The sequence below is a fragment of the Grampus griseus genome (assembly GCF_964374135.1).
Source record: "Grampus griseus genome assembly, chromosome: 4".
Classification (NCBI taxonomy): domain Eukaryota; kingdom Metazoa; phylum Chordata; class Mammalia; order Artiodactyla; family Delphinidae; genus Grampus; species Grampus griseus.
In genome coordinates, this window is record NC_138997.1 from 47673528 (window position 1) to 47692922 (window position 19395).

General features: G+C 38.2%; 1 long non-coding RNA gene across 3 annotated transcripts; it reads left to right on the forward strand.

Moving 5' to 3' along the window:
* The first annotated feature begins 1446 nt into the window (after window positions 1-1446).
* On the forward strand, window positions 1447-19275 carry LOC309821836. 3 transcript variants are annotated; one of them, XR_014296659.1, is made up of 7 exons: window positions 1447-1581; window positions 3449-3562; window positions 12594-12675; window positions 14950-15057; window positions 16423-16484; window positions 17603-17754; window positions 18985-19275. It is a non-coding gene; the product is annotated as an uncharacterized lncRNA (long non-coding RNA). The 3 variants fall into 3 exon arrangements; XR_014296660.1 differs by having other exon boundaries at window positions 1453-1581; window positions 3472-3562; XR_014296661.1 differs by lacking the exons at window positions 1447-1581; window positions 3449-3562 and adding an exon at window positions 11595-11668.
* The last annotated feature ends 120 nt before the right edge of the window (window positions 19276-19395 follow it).

A 19395-nucleotide genomic window follows, 5' to 3' on the forward strand; every position in this document is an offset into this window, starting at 1 on the left:
AATAGAAAGCTGTCTCATCCACTTTGAAAAATCTGTTGTTTAGTGTAACCACCTTCGTTAATTACCTTAGATGGATCTTCTGGATAAGTTGCTGCAGCTTCTACGTCAGCACTTGCTGCTTTACTTTGCAATTTTATCCTATGGAGATGGCTTCTTTCGTTAGACTTCATGAACAAACCTCTGCTAGCTTCAGACCTTTCCTCTATAGCTTCTTCACCTCTCTCAGCTTTCACAGAAGTGAGAAGAGTTAGAGCCTTGCTCTGTATAAGCTTTGGCTTAAGGGAATGTTGTAGCAGGTTTGATCATCTATCCAGACCACTAAAACTTTCTCCATATCAGCAACAAAGCTGTTTCGCTTTCTTATCATTTGTGTGTTCACTGGAGGAGCACTTTTAATTTCCTTCAAGAACTTTTTCTTTATGTTCACAATTGGGCTAAGAGTTTGGCACAAGAGGCCCAGCTTTCAAGCTACCTGGGCTTTCAACACACCTTCTTCACTAAGCTTAATCATGCCTAGTTTATGATTTAAAGTAAGAGATGTGAGACTCTTCACTTGATGGCTTAAAGGTCATTGCAGGATTATTAATTGACCTAATTTCAAAGTTGTTGTGTCAATAGGGAGGCCCAGGAGAGGGAGAGAGATGGGGGAATAGCTGGTCGGTGGAGCAGTCAGAACACACACATTTATTGATTAAGCTCACCATTTTATATGTACATGGTTTGTGGTGCCCCCAAACAACTACAATAATTACATCAAAGATCACTGATCACAGATCACCATAACAAATCGAATAATAATGAAAAAGTTGGAGGTATTACCAGAATTACCAAAATATGGTACAGAGACACAAAGTGAGCAAATGCTGTTGGAAAAATGGCATCAGAAGACTTGCTTGATACAGGGTCGCCCCAGACCTTTGATTTGTAAAAAAACGCAATGTCTGCAAAACGCAATAAAGCAAAACACAATAAAATGAGGTATGCCTGTAGAACCCTTATAAAAGAGACCCTAGAGACTCTCTCACCCATTCTGCCATATGAGGACACAGTGAGAAGAAGGCTGCCTATAACCAGGAAGTGGGTTCTCACCAGACACCCAATCTGCTGGCACCTTGGTCTCAGACTTCCCAGCCTCCAGAACTCTGAGAAATAAATGTTTCTTGTTTAAGCCACCCAGCCTATGGTATTTTTGTTACAGCAGCCCTAACAGATTAAGACATGTACATTAAACAAAATAGTTTTATACCAAATCAGTTAAACTTTAAGCAAGCTGAAAATTTTTTGAGACCTAGGAGTGTTTGTTTGGGTTAGTTTCAAAGTGCAGGGGGACATACTGGATTTTGTGTGATTTCCAGTGACATAGTGCAAAGATGAGGTCCCACACACCTTTAGTGTTGCAATAATATAAAAAACCTCAGGAGCACTCCAACCAACACAATTCCTCAGAGACAGCCAAGCACACCAGTGTCTGGGGCTGCAGGACACTGGAAAGAAAGGATCCAGGGTAAACATGACTTCCAAGCTGACCATAGCTCTATTGCTTTCTTGGCAGTTCCATGCTTTCTGTAGCACCGTGTGAAGGTAGGCACATTCTTCTGATCACCAGAGCTTTCTTTTGTATAACTATGATCCTCAGAAAGCAAGGGGCTTTAAATCTGATCAAAATTGCTTTAAGAACAAACATTTATTTTTATTCAAACAAACAAAAAAAATTCTTTTAACGTTGACAGGGCTGCAAAATGACTTCCATGGACCCTAGACAATTTTACCTTTGTGGGGTTCTCCCATCATAATATCAATATTAAAAATTGCTTTTGACATAACTTTAAATACTTCACCTTTTTTTCTGCTTCAGGGAAAATTTAGTAGATTTTTGTGGGTCCAAAAAATTTCACCTTTTTCTGTTGTGAGAAAAAAATAACACTTTTTTTGACTCTAAATCTTTGTTTCTTTTTTGATTTTAAAAGAAATCAAAATATTTTCAAAGGACCCTAAAATTATTGTGGGCCCTAGGCACTGTGTCTACTATGCTTAATGTACAAGTCAGCTCTGATTGAATTAGATTTTGACATATTTAGGCTGTATCTCTATTCTTCTAAGGAAGGTGTAATATTTGAATTGATATAAGCATTTGGTTGCTAAAAATATATGTCTGAATATTAGTTGAATTTTATAGACCTATGTATCACTATATATACCTAAATCCATTTATAATTTATATTATATTCCACTGGGAGCCAGAGTTGATAAATATTGTCCATTAACATCAAACCAGGTAACCCATATATTTTTACTTAGCATTCTGTTAACAAAGGTTCAGACAACTATCATTTCCTATCTGTTTTGAAGACCCCATGATGGATCCTAGACCCTTCTGAGATCCTGTTCTATAACAAATAATATCTTGTTTTTAACATGTGGTTTCTGCACTTGAATTTTTTCTTTTATTAGCATTAAAGAATTTTTCTTAAACATAACACATCTCTGTGAAATAGTATATGCTTCTATTAATTCTTTCTAAAGGTGATTTCTTTGTTGATGAGATCATAGCTGACCTCCTGTAAATACCATTATGGTGTCACAGAGGATTCTGCAAAATCAAGTAGAAGAAAAATTGTCATATGGAGGTTCAACATTAATTTTGAAAACTACAAATATTAATCTTCATATAGAAAGTTATTCAAAGTAGTCAGTGAAAATCGTTTTTTAAAAAAGGAAATGGATGTCAAGGCCTGGCCAAAAAGTAATCTTTTATTTGTAGCAATCTGTTTCTTAAAATTAAGACTTTTTTTGTGGACCTCGAAATCATCATATTAGGGTTTAAAGAGTATGTAGCAGAGTTATGACTTTTAATGAAACCGGTACCTGTTCCCTTATTGTTTTCACTGCTTCCATTGTGTCAAGTATGAGTGCAGTGTTTCAGTGCCAGTGGGTGATGACACATTCCACTCCTTTCTATCCAAAATGTATCAAAGAATGAAGAATGACTCAGAATAGATCACACTATAAAAGTTGAGAAATCATGTATTTAGAAGTGCTGAGTTATTTTGCATCTGCAAATGTAGAATATCTAGGTGCTGGGTGTTCAGTGGTAAACAAAAATGAGAAATATCTCTGTCCTGATGACACTTAATGTGGTACTGATGTCTGTTTAGTTTTGGCTCCAGTGTTGCCTTACTTCTGAATCCTAGAGCAGTAGTTTCATTTATTTGATATAAGCAGATTCCAAAACACAGCCTGGGGAGCAGGTTAACCTCCATCCTGTAGAGTTAAAGTAATTGGAGAAGCAGGACAAAATTTCTGAAATAATTATTAAGTTTGAATTGGGAATTAGTGTGATCAAAGCAACTCTAGGTGCATGCTGGCTAACCCTAGCGATCTGACTCCGGGTAATCCGGGAATTCCTTTCCCTGTGACTGCTGGGTCCAATGGCCTTTGGCAATGTAAGTGAAGTGCTGCCGTGGCTTCCAGAAAATTGTGAAGAAATCCTGTTGGCACCATTTCAGTTCACCGCTGAACTCAAAGGACCGTGATTTCAATAACAAAGGAATATCTAAACCAGGTAAATAATTCATCCTCCAAATCTTTTTTTTTTAAGCTCATTCACAAAGACCTGTATCTCTGCCTAGACCTTCAGCAAAAGTGGGTGCAGACAGTTATACAGATAGTTTTGAGGAGGTGAGCTGATTTTTCTCAATTAAAATTCTTTATCATGCAACTAAGGAAAATTCAGAAAACTCAGCTCCTCAATTACCTGATGGAACCTTACTAACTCCACCCCCCCTTTTTTTGCTGCTGCTTAAAAGTTTTCTTTCATGTATTTGCCTCTTCAATAATAGGAAAAAAATAGCAGCAATAGCAATTTTGCTTTTTTAATAACTGAAAATGTAGAGCAAATCAGTAAACCTAAAACTATTTATTTCTCAAAATAAAGAAAAAAGCACAACAAAAAATTCCTTTACCCTTTTAAAAAAATTAATTATCTTATTTATATATTTTTGGCTGTGTTGGGTCTTCGTTGCTGCGCGTGGACTTTCTAGTTACAGGGAGCGGAGGCTACTCTTTGTTGCGGTGCACGGGCTTCTCATTGCGGTGGCTTCTCTGTTGCGGAGCACCGGCTCTAGGCGCACGGGCTTCAGTAGTTGTGGCACGCAGACTCAGTAGTTGTGGCGCACAGGCTTAGTTGCCCTGAGGCATGTGGGATCTTCCCAGACCAGGGCTCGAACTCGTGTCCCCTCCATTGGCAGGAGGATTCTTAACCACTGCGCCACCAGGCAAGTCTAAGTTCCTTTACTCTTAATTCATTGTTTGCTGTTGATAGCTTTGAGGAATGAGGAAAAAATGATAAAAAAATTAAAGGATAATTCTTCCATGGTTTCCAAAAATTTCTCAGTGAATATGCTCATGAAATTCAAGTAAATAAAATCAGAGCTCTAGCCAATTCTGTTCAATCCCCACCCATATCACCCTATCCTCACTACTTCAGTACTCACTGTATTTAGTCCTTCAGGGCTTTCTCTGGCCACTGGAGTCCGCTGTAACAGCAGAACCAAAGGCTGGAAATATTGGGAAATTAATGCCCCTGGAAGCAGCCTTTAACTAATGACTCACTAGAGTAGTGTGTAAATAGCCCAGCTCCCTCACTCCTCAGGTGGGATAACTCTGAAACATGCTGTACGTGGTTTCCAGTGAAGTTCCAATTAACCCACAGCAGTAACTGACACTTTATTCGTTGCCTTCTCTTTCCTTTGCTATTATCCCCCTCACCCACCGCTCTTGTTTACTGGGATCACTTCCAAAATAAACTATTGATACTTGAATCCATACCTGAGTGACAGCTTTTAGGGATAACCAGACTGAGACAGTAGCTTTCAATGCTCTGCAGGGCTGGAAACCAACCACTGTGTTTAGTTTCTCCTGAATTTCTAAAGTGGGATAAGAATATGCCACTTTGTATCACACAAGAGAATTGTGAGGACGTGTAAAAATTCTTTAAGTTTTTAAATAGTCATATAAAATATTATTTTCAAATGTAACTTAGTTCAAATATAATATAACATATGTACTTAGATTGTAGGGTTAACCAAAGGTAATATAGACAATTATAAAGAAAAAATATTAGTAGGATAATATAATGGCCTAGAAGAACATTTATATTTCTTTTAGATTCTTAATGATGTTCCATTAGAGAGCTTTTGACGCTGCTGCTCTCATCTTTTCTCTGCTGGTACCCTGCTTATCCTGCTTTCATTTTTACTCAGTTATAGCTTGAACCATGAGACTCTTGTTTTAGAGCAGTACCCCTATAATAGTTTCATTATATTGAAACACAAAATAGCAAGGATTCACTTGACATTGTGTTCAGTGTCATTGTTTATTGGTCAAAATTATTTATTCTCTACCATAGGTTGTCATTATTTTATTCAGATAAATGTCATTTGTCAACATCAAGTTTTATTTTTTTATTATCATTTTTTTTTTTTTTTTTTTTTTTGTGCGGTACGCGGGTCTCTCACTGCTGTGGCCTCTCCCGTTGCGGAGCACAGGCTCCGGACTCGCAGGCTCAGCGGCCATGGCTCATGGGCCCAGTCGCTCCGTGTCATGTGGGATCCTCCCGGACCGGGGCAGGAACCCGTGTCCCCTGCATCAGCAGGCAGACTCTCAACCATTGCGCCACCAGGGAAGCCCCAAGTATTCTTATATATCTACAGACATACATATATATAGAACTACATGTATATCAAGGCATATTAGAGTTGATGGGAGTAGTTTGGTGCAACAGTTAGGAGAAAGACTGGAAACTGTGAATAAAGGTAAAGCAGATTGAAAAGTATATCTGTTAAGACTTAGTACAGTCAGAGATACTTTGAGTACGTCTGAAATGTGTCTCCAACAGGTTAATTTAAAACACTATGAAAATTTCATTTTTCCACAATGAGTTTTCAGCTTATTCAGTTAATAACGATAACAAAGCAAGAAGAAAAAGACAATCTACTACAAAATGTGGGAGAACAAATATTGGCAATTCACAGGGAAGTAAAACTTAATGTAAGCCAATATGCATGTGAGAAGATGTTAAAGCTCATTGCCCATCATGGAAATGCAAATTAAACCACAATGAAGTACTAAAAAATAATATATCGAATAACTCTGAGCATTAGTATATGGAGAAATGGGAACTCATACATTGCCCAAAGGGGAGTGTAACGTTATATAACCACTTTGGAGATGATGAAGTAGCTTTCTAAATTACTTTCTATCTGCAACAGAGCATCTGGATATATAGACAGGCTATAGCTGATGGAGAGTGAGGTGTACTGGGTTTCAGGGGAACTGTCCAAGGCGGTAAGAAGGGGGTCATCGGAACTAATCTGTAAGTAAGTGCCTATGAATACCTACTTTCAAAGCACTTTTAAAAAGATTGTATTATCCTGAGGCTAGAAGCTAGAACTTGCAATTGGGAGTGTGATAATGTCCCTGGTAGAAGTTTTGAGGTCTCCAAAACAAGGTATACTTTGGAGAAGATAAAATTCCTTGAATAAATTGTAGGATTAAAGAAAGAGATAGACTTGGTTACTCTGGTCATATAGATCTAAAATTTATAGTAGGAAGAAGGGGCATTGACAAGACTATTTTTATTCTCTTTAAAGTCCAGGTATATTAGTGCCACAGCATGCCAATTAAAACTAATTATGTCATAGAATATAGAGATGGGGAAAAAAACAAAGCATACTCCTTTTCTCTCCTGGGCATCATTATAGAAAACCCCATGAGTTGGATCTAAATAGCTTTTATTTAAGAGAAGCTCAAGTAATTGGGAAATAGAAGGATAAACTAGAGGGGAAGAGTTGTGCTAGGGTTGAGGTATATTCTCTAGATGGAAAGAATACTGGATATATATATATATATATGGGAAGCAAGAAACGGTAACATTGAGTAACTGAAGGCTATTAAACAATCTTGGAGAATCATTTTTGGTAGAGACCAATGGTCTAAGAACATCTATTAATGAACAGTTGACCAATATAATTATTACGGTATCTCATCATGAGAATACCTTTCAAGTTGTCATAGTGCAAAAGAATCCTGGGAAAAAATGTGGCTGACTGTGGGTGTCCATACTTCTATTGGTCAGCTAAGGCTGGCTGACAAATACTTAGTTTCCATACCCTGTTATGAACTGTTCAGCTTGTTGTGAAGCCAGGGTTTCACAGTTAGATTGCAAGATGATAATACCAGGTACCAAAAGCTGTTAAAAATAAGAAAGAAACCACTTTTTCCCTTTCAAAAAGATTTTTATGAATTTTAATAGATGCTTCTGGGCTTATCTGAGAAGTCCCAGTAGGATTCAGTACCTAAAGAGAAGATGGTCTGTGTTGAAACTCACCGGGAAGAGCTAGCTTAACTCTGGAATTGGGTGGTAGCAGAGGCAGCTGATGCCTTCCTTTTCAGATGCAGCACCAGAAACAAACACTTTCATGAAAGCAATCACTTTTTAGGAGTCCAGGGGTCAATGATGCAATCTGTGGTGTCCCTGTCCAATAAGGAAGAGCTGTATTTTCTTTGTCAGCCTCATTCTGTTGTGGAATTCAGGTGAGTTTTTTTTTCCAGCTATGGGTCCTCTGGACCAGACTTTCTGGCATCTGAGGAAATTCTCTGAGCTAATCAATCTCTCTCTCTCTCTTTCTCCAGCTTTGATGAGGCATACTTTTCCTACAAAAACTGCACATATTTAAAACATATAATTTGATGATCTTTGATATACATGTATGTCTATGAAACCAGATTGTTGCATTACCAGAAACCATTCATCTTGGTAATAAATATATCCATTAACCCTCAAAAGTTTCATCACCCTCCTGCCACTTGTAATCTCTCCCTCCAATCTTACCTCTCAAGTCCCCGGGAAAACACTGGTCTGTTCAGAGACTCCCAGGAAGAGTGGTCCTAGGGATTAAGGTGAAGCTGCAAGCCTTTATCTGTTCTAGCTCAAAAGTCATGTCATATCACTTGTACCACATCCTATGTGTTAAGCAAGTCACTAATATCAACTCAGTTTCAGAGGAGGGCAATTAGATTCTACCTTTCAATGGAAGGAGTAGCAAAAAATTCTCAGCCATCTTTAAATTATCACAATAGGATTGAAAACCACTGTGAATAACCTAGCCTTCTCATTTTATAGATAGAGACACCGAAGCATGGAGTTTTGATGTGACATCAATTTTGAGTAAACACAATTAACTCTAAAACTCGAATTTTGAGTGAACACAATTAACTCTAAAACTCCAAATGTGATTCTCAGGACTGAAAACTTTATGTAAAAACTTTGTTAGATACCTGCCACATTGCTTTTGGCCTCTCAATAAAAAATACCTTTAGCTGTCTGCTTACAACTTCTCAGGAGAAAGCCTTCCAATTCCTATCTACTTCTCATGTGGGCTAGAAAAAAGAATGTGAATGAAAAACATTCACAGACCACATTTTAAAAAAATGAGGTGTGATCATTGCAAATACTCTGCATTCGGTGGTTTCTGCCATCTTTCAATCTCACAATTTCATATTGCAAAACTGGTCAGGGTATTACCAAGAAAGAAGAGCTGCACTTCAAAACATCCGAAAAAGATTTAGATCAGTAGAGAAAGTGTGATCACAGACTGACTTTTCAGGAAGCAGATTCTGATGAAAAAGTTTTGGAGATCTATTGAACAGCAAAACACATACAGTTAACACTACTGTAAGGTACACTTAAACATGGTTAAGGTAGTAAATTTGATGTCATGTGCTTTTTATCACAATTAAAAAAAAACAGGAGGCAAATTCTGAGATGATTTTGGAGTTCAAGACATTTATTAAAGATCAAAACCTAAGAAAAGAAGTGTGAGGAAGTGGAATTGGGCAGAGGAGAATAGTCAAATTGCTTTGCAAACCTTACATAGACTTAGATAACTCAGCCGGGCAAGCCCCAGAGCAAATACTGTCATCCCACCTAGAACTGAAATGACCCACCTTTGCACTCTCAGTGAGCTACTGGATGCAGGCTGCTCCAGGAAGGCCACGACCTTGGTCAAAGCAGCTCCCTACAACAGAAACAGCAAGTTCTTTTCTGAAGGGGCATCTGAGCAGTGGAATTCCATGTCTACTGCCATCGCTGGAGATAGGAAGTTCAGACAACATAGGGGGAAATTAATAATTCTACTTTTGAAGATGTTGTCTGCAATTCCTGAAGAAAAAATATAGGACACATGATTCAATGACAATTCCAGTACACTGAAAATAGAATTCAAGAGTATTTAGTACTAATTTTAACTAGAAAATATGTGCTCCTTTGTTTCACACACACACAGACACACACACACACACATAGACACACAAATCATCTTTTAGCATGACAGGAAGGGCAAAAATAGGATCATAGGGGTATAAGTATAGGACATGTAATTATTTATGCTTTTTAATTTCTATTCTGTTGAGTTTATTCATAATATTATCAGTTCTTTGGTTTTCTTCCAGGATTTTTGCATTTTTCTGTTATTTTGTGCATTTATAAATACAGAGCCTGTAATCCAAAATATGCTAATTAAATGCAATTTGAAGCTTTAAAACGTTCCTAAAGGGTACTATGTTGATTTACCTCTTAATATTTTTATGTCATTTTTGCACTTTCATACAGTACAACTTTTTTTCCCACATCTTCAGCCAGAGCATTTTGAGGCTTCCTAAGATCTCTCTTGCTCTCCGCAAGAACTTACGCAAATTGTTTATTCTCTCTAAACCTCAGTTGCATCAGCTGTAAGATGGAGATACGACGGCGCTTACTTCATACGATTGTTGTGAGCATAAAATGATATAATATATGTAGATGGCTTATGGCAGTGGCTGGCACATAGAAACAAGTCAATATGTGTAACTGACTATAGCATAACACTGGTAATCATCCTTTCATTAGTAAAAATCAGCCATTACCATACGAAACCCTTTTGCAAAATATATGTGTTGAAAGGTAACAATTTAGTAATAGAAACCAAGATTCCGATCCCAGGGTTCGGTCTCAAGGACTTTTTCTAAATCTGTCACAAGGTGGCCCCAAATCCATACCCTTCATGGCTCTGCGTTCATGGAACATGAATCAAACAGCAAGAAGATATTGCAGCAAAAATCCGTGGTAATAATAATCCAAAGTGTAGGTGGTCCACCTAATAATCAATTGTCCATTGTCTGGAAGAAGATAGAAAAGCAAGCCTTATATGTTTGAAATGGGCAAGAAGGTTGTTAAATGCGTCTAGATGATTTTTTTCAAGGTTAGTCTCAATAAAAGTGGTTAATATATCATCCTTGACATTGAACACTTCAAGTAGTATATGGCCTAGTGTGCTTGGTTGAGAAAAATCTCTAATCTTTACCTTTTTCCTGTTATAAATTGGTTAGTTAGCAATTATTCTTTTTATCTGAACACTTGTAAAGCAGTTTCAGAACCATTTCCTCTTTATTTTCTTCTACCTGAAACAGAGAGAAAACTGTAAATCATATAAGATCCTATCAGAAAAGCCTCAGATTAAATGTTTTATAAGATCATGACTAATTCATTACTTCTTCCTCTTATTTCCAAATCCTTGAAGTCTCAAAACCTTCCTTCCAGGCAGTGAAAAATGCTTTCCAGGCTAGGTAATGTAATTCTAGAAGAAATGCTTGGCAATTGATTGCAACTGGTAGATAATACTTGAATAAATGGTAAAAGAATTAATACCGGGGCTTCCCTGGTGGCGCAGTGATTGAGAGTCCGCCTGCCGATGCAGGGGACACGGGTTCGTGCCCCGGTCTGGGAAGATCCCACATGCAGCGGAGCGGCTGGGCCCGTGGGCCATGGCCGCTGAGCCTGCGCGTCCGGAGCCTGTGCTCCGCAACGCGAGAGGCCACAATAGCGGGAGGCCACAACAGGGAGAGGCCCGCGTACCGCAAAAAAAAAAAAAAAAAAAAAAAAGAATTAATACCATGGGACTGAGCATTTAAGAACTACCATATTGTAGTATAGTGGTTACGAGTCTTAGCATAAGAGTCAGAAGTTTGGTATTCCAGTTTAACTTAATAGTGGAGTAGCTTGGATAAGTCACTTCAAGATTATCAAACTTTTTTCATGGAGGTTTTTGTGAGAATTGAATGTGTGTGTAAATTGCTGAATATTCGGCTTGGAGCACAGTAAGGACATAATAGTACCTTTTATTACCATCACTGCTTTCGCTCATGATACCATCGGATAAAGGAAAGAATTAATTTAATCTTCAATGGAAAGATCCAAACACATCCCTGCTGACATTTTCTAGCTGATTCTGAACTGAGCTTCAAAACCCAGCTCTAACTGACACACCATCTTCCATGTTGGTTGGTTTGTTTTTGCAGAGCAAGAGGGGGTCAGCACTAGGAGCAGCCCAGCATTGCTTGGAAGACTGCAGCCTGGAATTTAGTAAGGTCTCCTGAGTATACACTTTAGCCAAAAATACAGAAAATTATATTTTTTGAGTGAGCTCATAGACTTTTCAAAGTAACTGAGAGAGACTTGACTTGATGTGCACACTCTACTACATATTTGATTTTTATCTCAGGAAAAGAAGCAGAAATAAGATAAAATTGTTGAACTTAGTAATCTACAGACGTCTTTCCTGCATCTGTCTTTGTAAGTAAGAAGATAATTTAGACAGTCTAATTATAGTGTAGATAAATTACAATTCGTAATCAAACGTGACTCACTGTATGCCCAGAATTTCCAACTAAATGTTTTATGTGAATTGTTAAAATTCTATTTTTACTTGCCTTATGGCAAGGGCTTGCAGGTAGCCATCAATACCAAGACCTTAGGCAGCATTTGTAACACCAGATGGAGGACACACGTTTGATATTCTTCCTACACTTTAGAGAAAGCTGTTCAGCGCTTGTTTCCCAAGATAAATGTGTTAAGACATGGCCACTTTCATCAAGAATGTACTTGTAATAGATAATTAATAAGATCCTGCTGTATAGCACAGGGAACTCTACTTCACTGTACAGTAGAAACTAACACAACATTGTAAAACAACTATACTCCAATTAAAAAAAAAAAGAAAACAATGCAAATTCATTCTTCATGGTGCATTGTATTAAATTAAAAGCAAATCAAGAAAAAAAACTGTACTCCTAAAACATTTCAAGATGGATTCAAATGCAATATTCATACATAATCTTTTGAAACTTACCAAAAATTAAATTACACTTTTGAAGACCAATTTAAAAATTGGAACAAAGATTAGCATAACTAGCTATATAAAGTATACACACACATCAGGCACTCTGTTGCATATTTCATCCAATTTTAACAACAATTTTATAAGTATTATCCCCATTTGTTCTGAACCATCAATTTCTTCTGTGCATTTCTTAATGTATTGCATGATAATTACAAAAGATTAATATTTGGGGATATGTATCCTAATGTTTTTAATATACTGGTAATTAAGGATGGGAAGAGGGATATGCTTAAACACTCGTGTGTGTGCGTGCGTCGTAATATATAGAGTTTTATTTTTACAGCTCTTTTTAATTAACCTCTTTCTCTCTTTTTGCAGGTGGGGACCAAACTCGACGGGGAAAACTGGGATGAGTTGATAGGGAGGAGTTTTGTTGCCTTCGTACTAACCTGGACATATTGTAAGTTCACTAGGCAAAATTACCAAGGCATGATTGTTAAACAATTTTTCTTTTTGTCACCTTCCTACCTTCATTCCCAAGCCTTTTTGCTTCCTCCTTCTCCTTGCATCTTGGCACCTAGAACTTTGTCAGAGCTCTCCGGCAAACCAGAGCCTGCTCTCCAGAGCCTCTGCCTCTCCTTCCAAATAAAGATAACCCCTGCCACCACCCTTCCCCATTTCCACCCCCGCCTCAGTGTTGCAGATAAAATAAGTCACTGATGTGGTTATAGTGCTTGATCCTAAGATAACTGAACGGGCCATAGCCTTTATCAACGAGCTTTAAAGAATCTGCAGAACTAAAAGCCATCTCTAATAGAAAAATACATGGGGGTTAATTTTCATTGCAGACTACCTCTTTTTTTTTTAATTTTTGGCTGCGGTGGGTCTTCATTGCTGCGCGCGGGTTTTCTCTAGTTGCGGCGAGCGGGGGGTGGGGGCTACTCTTAATTGTGGTGCGCCAGCTTCTCGTTACGGTGGTTGCGGAGCACGGGCGCTAGCATGAGCTTCAGTAGTTGTAGCACGTGGTCTCAGTAGTTGTGGCACACAGGCTTAGCTGCTCCACGGCATGTGAGATCTTCCCCGACCAGGGCTCGAACCCGTGTCCCCTGCATTGGCAGGTGGATTCTTAACCACTACACCACCAGGAAACTCCCTGCAGACTACCTCTTAAGAACAACTTAACAATGCACAAACAGAAGCCGTCTCCCACCCCACACGCACACTCCCTTGCTGAGAGTAAAATGACAGGAAAGGAACTTTTCCAACACGTAAAATCCTTTGCTTCCACACGTCTACTCTCTTGCCCACTCTATATTTTCATACGCAGAGCTTTAGTGCTGGAGAGGTTTATATGTATGTTCTAACCGTGCACTCTTTTTTTTTTTATTGTTAAGAAGATGTTGGGGGTAGGAGTTTATTAATTAATTAATTTTTGCCGTGTTGGGTCTTCGTTTCTGTGCGAGGGCTTTCTCTAGTGTGGCAAGCGGGGGCTACTTTTCATCGCGGTTCGTGGGCCTCTCACTATCGCGGCCTCTGTTGTTGCAGAGCACAGGCTCCAGACGCGCAGGCTCAGTAGTTGTGGCTCACGGGCCTGGTTGCTCCACGGCATGTGGGATCCTCCCAGACCAGGGCTCGAACCCGTGTCCCCTGCATTAGCAGACAGATTCTCAACCACTGCGCCACCAGGGAAGCCCTAACAGTGCACTCTTGAATACTATGCTTCACTTCCTAGAAATGTCCTGTAGGTTGATGCATTGTTTTATCCAAAGGAATGCATCCTTGCTGTTAGAAAGCAATCTGGTGTTGATTTGGTCAGGATGAGGTTCAGAAAGCCGTGTAAAGAGCTAACATGCTATTCAGTATTTTAAATGATTTTGTTTCTCTCAGTTATAAATAATTTAATCTCCCTGCATCAGAATTCAACTGTTAATAGAAGGATGAAAGATCACTCTTACTTCTTTTGTAGCCAAAGTATATTTCCAACCACATCAAATTAAAACAACTAATAGAAACACTTTTGATTTTAAACACAGGAAAGTGCGGTGGAATTAGGGCCATTTCTAATTTAAGCTTCTAAGAGGCTCCTAGAACTACTATTAATTCTGTTTCTTTTAGTCTGAGATACAGGTAAGAGCTGGGTAGCTCCATTACAGATGGAAAAACGGCCCAGAGAGGGTAGGAGGTTTCTCAACATAATAAATAGAATCATAAAAAGGAATCAAGGCCCTCTGACTCAACAGTCCAGTGTTTTCTAAAGGCAGACCACACTTAGATGTTTAGATTCATTGCCAAATACATACAAACACAACTAACCACAGGGACTGTGAGATCAGGCCACTTGGGAAAAATACATCAGTACTGTAACCTCTTGAGCAAGTGTAAAACATAGCCCAGAAGTATGCTGGTGTCTCAGCTTTGTTCACTGTAACATAAAATCAGGGGAGGTGAGGGACAGAACATCGGGGGCTGCACTATCACCATCCTGTGACCAAACTAGGATCAGTGTCTGGGGGTAACTGGCTATTTCCAAAAAGAGAAGACAACATAGGATCAAAGAAAGGCAAACCAAAGAACTTTAATGTGGATAACTGGGTAATGGAAAGCTAAATATTTTTACAATCCACAGAACTCCCAGAAAGAGATGTATTTCTGTAGACAAAAGATTTTTTTTCCATCTCTCTCTTTTTTTTTAAAAAAAAATGGATTGCCATAATTTTTGTTTTCCTGAAATCAGAATCTGAGACGAGGCCTTGGGTGCTGGTAGTTCATCTATGAAGGGATCCAGGACACCAGAATAAGGAAGTAGAGAAGTGGAACAGGGAATGGTGGAAAGCCAGTGTAAGTAAGTATGCCTCACTGAATTGCTGCTATGGGCAACAGGGAGGGTCTCCATTCCCCTGGAACTTCCAGGAAGTAGACAGAATGCCTCCTAGAATATTCTCCCTTAAAGGCGTGGAGTCTGGAGTATGTAACATCAGTTCTCCTCACCCAGTGGTTGAGGATAGCCCTCAGGGGCATTAACTCCTACCCCCTACTTGTAGCTCTTCTTGCGCACTAGTCAGGCACACTCCCACTACCTTGGGGAAAGCTGTGAAAGCAGAATGCAGAAAGATGCCTGCTCTTGAGGTGGGAAGCTACCAGTGCAAGGTGCAGCTGAGATTATTGTATAGAACTCTTCCCCACTGTTGTGACTGAAATCAGAAGAACTTTCAGGGGTATGTGATGTGGAGAACAATAAATGCATGTTGAAGGCTGCCTCTTGTACTACTCAGATGCAGTGGAGCTCCAAACTGAGTTCACTTAGTCAACTGAGTCTTATTGGAATAAGCTACACTCCCCATGACTGCCCCTGGTCCTAGGTAATTATTGATATTAGTCATCTCCTTCCTTCACATTCATTCTAGATTTTCATTATCCTTGGTCTGAAATTGAGCTGATTTCATTTGCTTACCTGGTGGAGGAAACTAGACCTTCATCCCTGAGGGGTTTGAGCTTTTGGTTGCCTTTGCCTTATCTGGCCAGTTTTTGAAATTGCCCATTTCCCATTTTCCCATGGCATAGAGACACCACAAGTCCCCATAAGTGTCCTAACTCCTCATGATAATCAGGGTCAATTATTTCAATCAGGAAGGTAACCCCTCTATTTATCTGCTGGTCCACAAGCCCAAAGTGACCAGGCAGCCGTTGTAGTTTTAGATTCAGTGGAACACAATTTTTGTGCCTTGGTACCAACATGTTTCTCCTTGGAAGCAGAACCTTTGAGTTGTCAGAGTTTAGCATCATGAGTTCCGGAAGCACAAAACCTGCAAGTGGGTAGCTGAGCATGGTGGTTAGAGAGGTCGGTACTACTGCTACCCTTTGTTTCCCGATCTGCATATATATTCTAGCACCATTTATAATGGCCATTATTTGATCCTTTTCTGAACGTTCTGAGTTGCTTCTGTCCCACAATGTCTTTGCAGAAATGTCTATTTCCTGTTTTGGACCCCATATTATTAAACCATGATAATTCTTATACTAGAGCTTACACATTTATTTTTAAAAAATCAAACTTCAATTATTGAGTTGTCTTTATTCCATATCCTTTGAAGGTTTTGCTGTCCTTCAGTATGATCTGCAAAATACTGCACAATGCCTATTATCTTGGAAAACAGTTGTGATTTTGCATCTCTTTCTCTAACACAAGCTCTCTGTGTTCTCTTTGGAGAAGGAGGCCTCTGCCCCAGGGAGAATTCTCAGCATTGTGTGACAATGTAAGGAATGCCAACAGTAAGTGTCAATTCCTATTTGGAGTACAAGCTGGAAGCACATCTTCATTTCACAGTGTCACATTCTTTCTGTGGGTTACCATTAAACACCCCCTCAAAGCATTACTTAGGGTTGTTACTATTTGATCTCTTTCATGTCTCAAAAAACGTGGGCTACACTAGCGCAGAGTCTGTGCATTTATATTCTTCAGAAACTTATCACTTTACTGACAGCAGATAAAAACATGTAATTATTATTTGACAATATTTCTTATCTTATAAAAACATGTAAGGGACTGACTATTTATAAATTTATAGACAGCACATTTAAGCTTAGTTTAAAGCCACAATATGAAGAAGTTTTTGTATTTTATTACAAAGAACAAAGTGATTGATATTGTGGGAAAGCAATGGGAAGGGAGAAAGTAGAGACAGAATTGAAGGTATGTGCCCCTCGGCTCTCCACCTAAGAGGTTTTGTTCCTTTTGAGGGGCAGCTGGAATAATGGGGGAAAGAGGTTGTAAACAAGATCAGGAGAATGGGACTGAGATTGACTTGATCTCAAAGAAACGTCTGGCTATTTGAGCAGCTATTTTCATTTGTTATTCTCTGTTTTATCAGAACATTACTAGATTTTCACTTTGAACAAGCCAAAGCTCATTATCCTAATTCTCTCTGAACATTTTTTCTATTTTGCAAATTTCTACTGCCAGTCGCCAGGTTCAAAGCATTGAATATTGGAGTAGCTCTATAGGTCACCATGTTTGTCCAACAGAAAGAACTTCCATGTGATTGTATACCTTTCATCATCAAATTCAAAATAAGGGTTACCTCTGGAGGTGCAATCAGGGAGAGTCCACAGGGGCTTCAACTACAGTAGTAATTTTTTAGTTCCCAAAGGGGAACAACTATTTACTAGATTATCTTTACACTGTTTTTAATTTCCAAGCTATTTTACAATAGCAATTTTTAAGGTACTCAATTAAAAAAAAGGATTATATGCTTCTTCATGGGTATTTACCTGTCAATACTGAGAATGTCTTATTAGCTCTACATCCACCGATAAATGGTAATCAGTAAAATGATACAATAGTTCTTTCAGAGATTTCATGCAAGTTCTTTTGTTTATTTACTTAACAGGAAAGAATAACTATATTATCGAGAACAGGTGATGAATATTCTTCCAAAAGAAGACTTTGCAGAATATATGACCTCTCTTTAAGCTTCTGCCTGGCTAAGACGCTACACCATATTTTTCTTCACAGAATAGATGTACACATCTTCCTTCCAGAGTATGTCATTAACCTACCTTTGGCTTACCCTCGGTATTTTACTTTTTTCTTCTCCTTATTTATTAGTAGTTGGATTTGTATTTTTAGATTGCCAGGAAACTGGTGTTTATATTCAATATGATATTGTCTTTATTAATATACTTATAAACTTAACAGTCAACTCGACTTGCCACCAGTCATGTCCTATAAATCATAATCCTTTGCTCAAATGTGTAGGGCTGTCTAATTCCATTATCTCTGAGCGTTCACTTTAGAAAGTGAAACTGATGCTCTATAATGTGTACTATTCCTTCCTACCTACTTAGCTGCTTCTTTTGAAGTTCTCAGGAGGGTGATGCATTAATTTTGGAGCATTCTAACATACACTGTGTAACAGATATGTTATATAATATCACTCCCAGCATCCTCAATCTTTCTATTATAGTGTTGAAATCAATATTTGACTAACATTTATTTAAAAGTTATGTAAGGCCCTTAAAACAGTTAAAGAGATAAAAACATTAACAGTTCCTGCAAACAGCAATCAAAATTGCTCTCTAAAAAAGGTTGCATGATTATTTCCAAGGACATGTTTATTAGTAACCATTAGCATAGGTAGTTGCATCTTTAAATAAGTGTCATCTTGTATTACTGGAGAGTAAAATTTAAAGGAAATTATGGGCTTTTCAAACTACTCCATGTCCCTGTTGGAATATAAAAACACATTCCTGAACAACCATAGCATTTCCATAAGCCAATAAAATGATGACTCAGAAGGCGAAATACTCTAGACCACAAACCACTTACATATGAATATTTTAAAATTATGTAAAAGTCCTATTTTAAAAGCATTCATATAATCAAGAAAATAAATGTATTGTGCAAAAGTCATTTAACCCCTGACTCTTCCCTGAAATGTCTGAAGGCAATTCATTGATTTCATGAAATACTGTGCTAAAGGAGATTTTTAGTTTTCCGACAGATTTATTATAATGACTTTAAACATTCTTTGGGGTTCATTTTCTTTGATGTCTTAATGCAGAAAAGAATTATATATAAGGACTTTTTGCTAGTATGCATTCTATGACATTGCTTGCAGTTCTCTGATGAGCAAATAGTGTATCTCACTTCAGCCATGTTAGTGGCCACTTAACAAGGCTCTGAAGATTGTGGCCTGGTCCCCAGTTATTTCTATGGTCTAATATCTGGTCCAAATTTTTATACATTTGATTCTGTTAATTACGTGGACAGAGGACTTGAGTGAAGAGCAACACCAGATGAAAAGAATGGACTATGTTGCGGTTGATTCGGTGGACTCAGCAGAAGGTGATGAAAACACTGAAATGGCAGCAGAGGTCCAAAAACAGCAGTCTACAGCACTCCATGTAACTATCTCTATTGAGTTGTTACTCAATACAAACTGATGAATGATCTTGGTAATTACAATAAAACTGTGATCTTCAAGTGTGAAAATATGTATTGTGGATGACAAAGATACACTTAGTTCATTCTTTTGTAGCCACTGAAATCTTAAATAAAATTAATTTCTGCACTGAACACGGTACTGATTTTCATCCATGGAGGAAGATAGATTCACTTTAGAATATATATATTTTATGTTTTCTATAAACCAGGCAAAAACTGGGAATACAAAGATCTAGT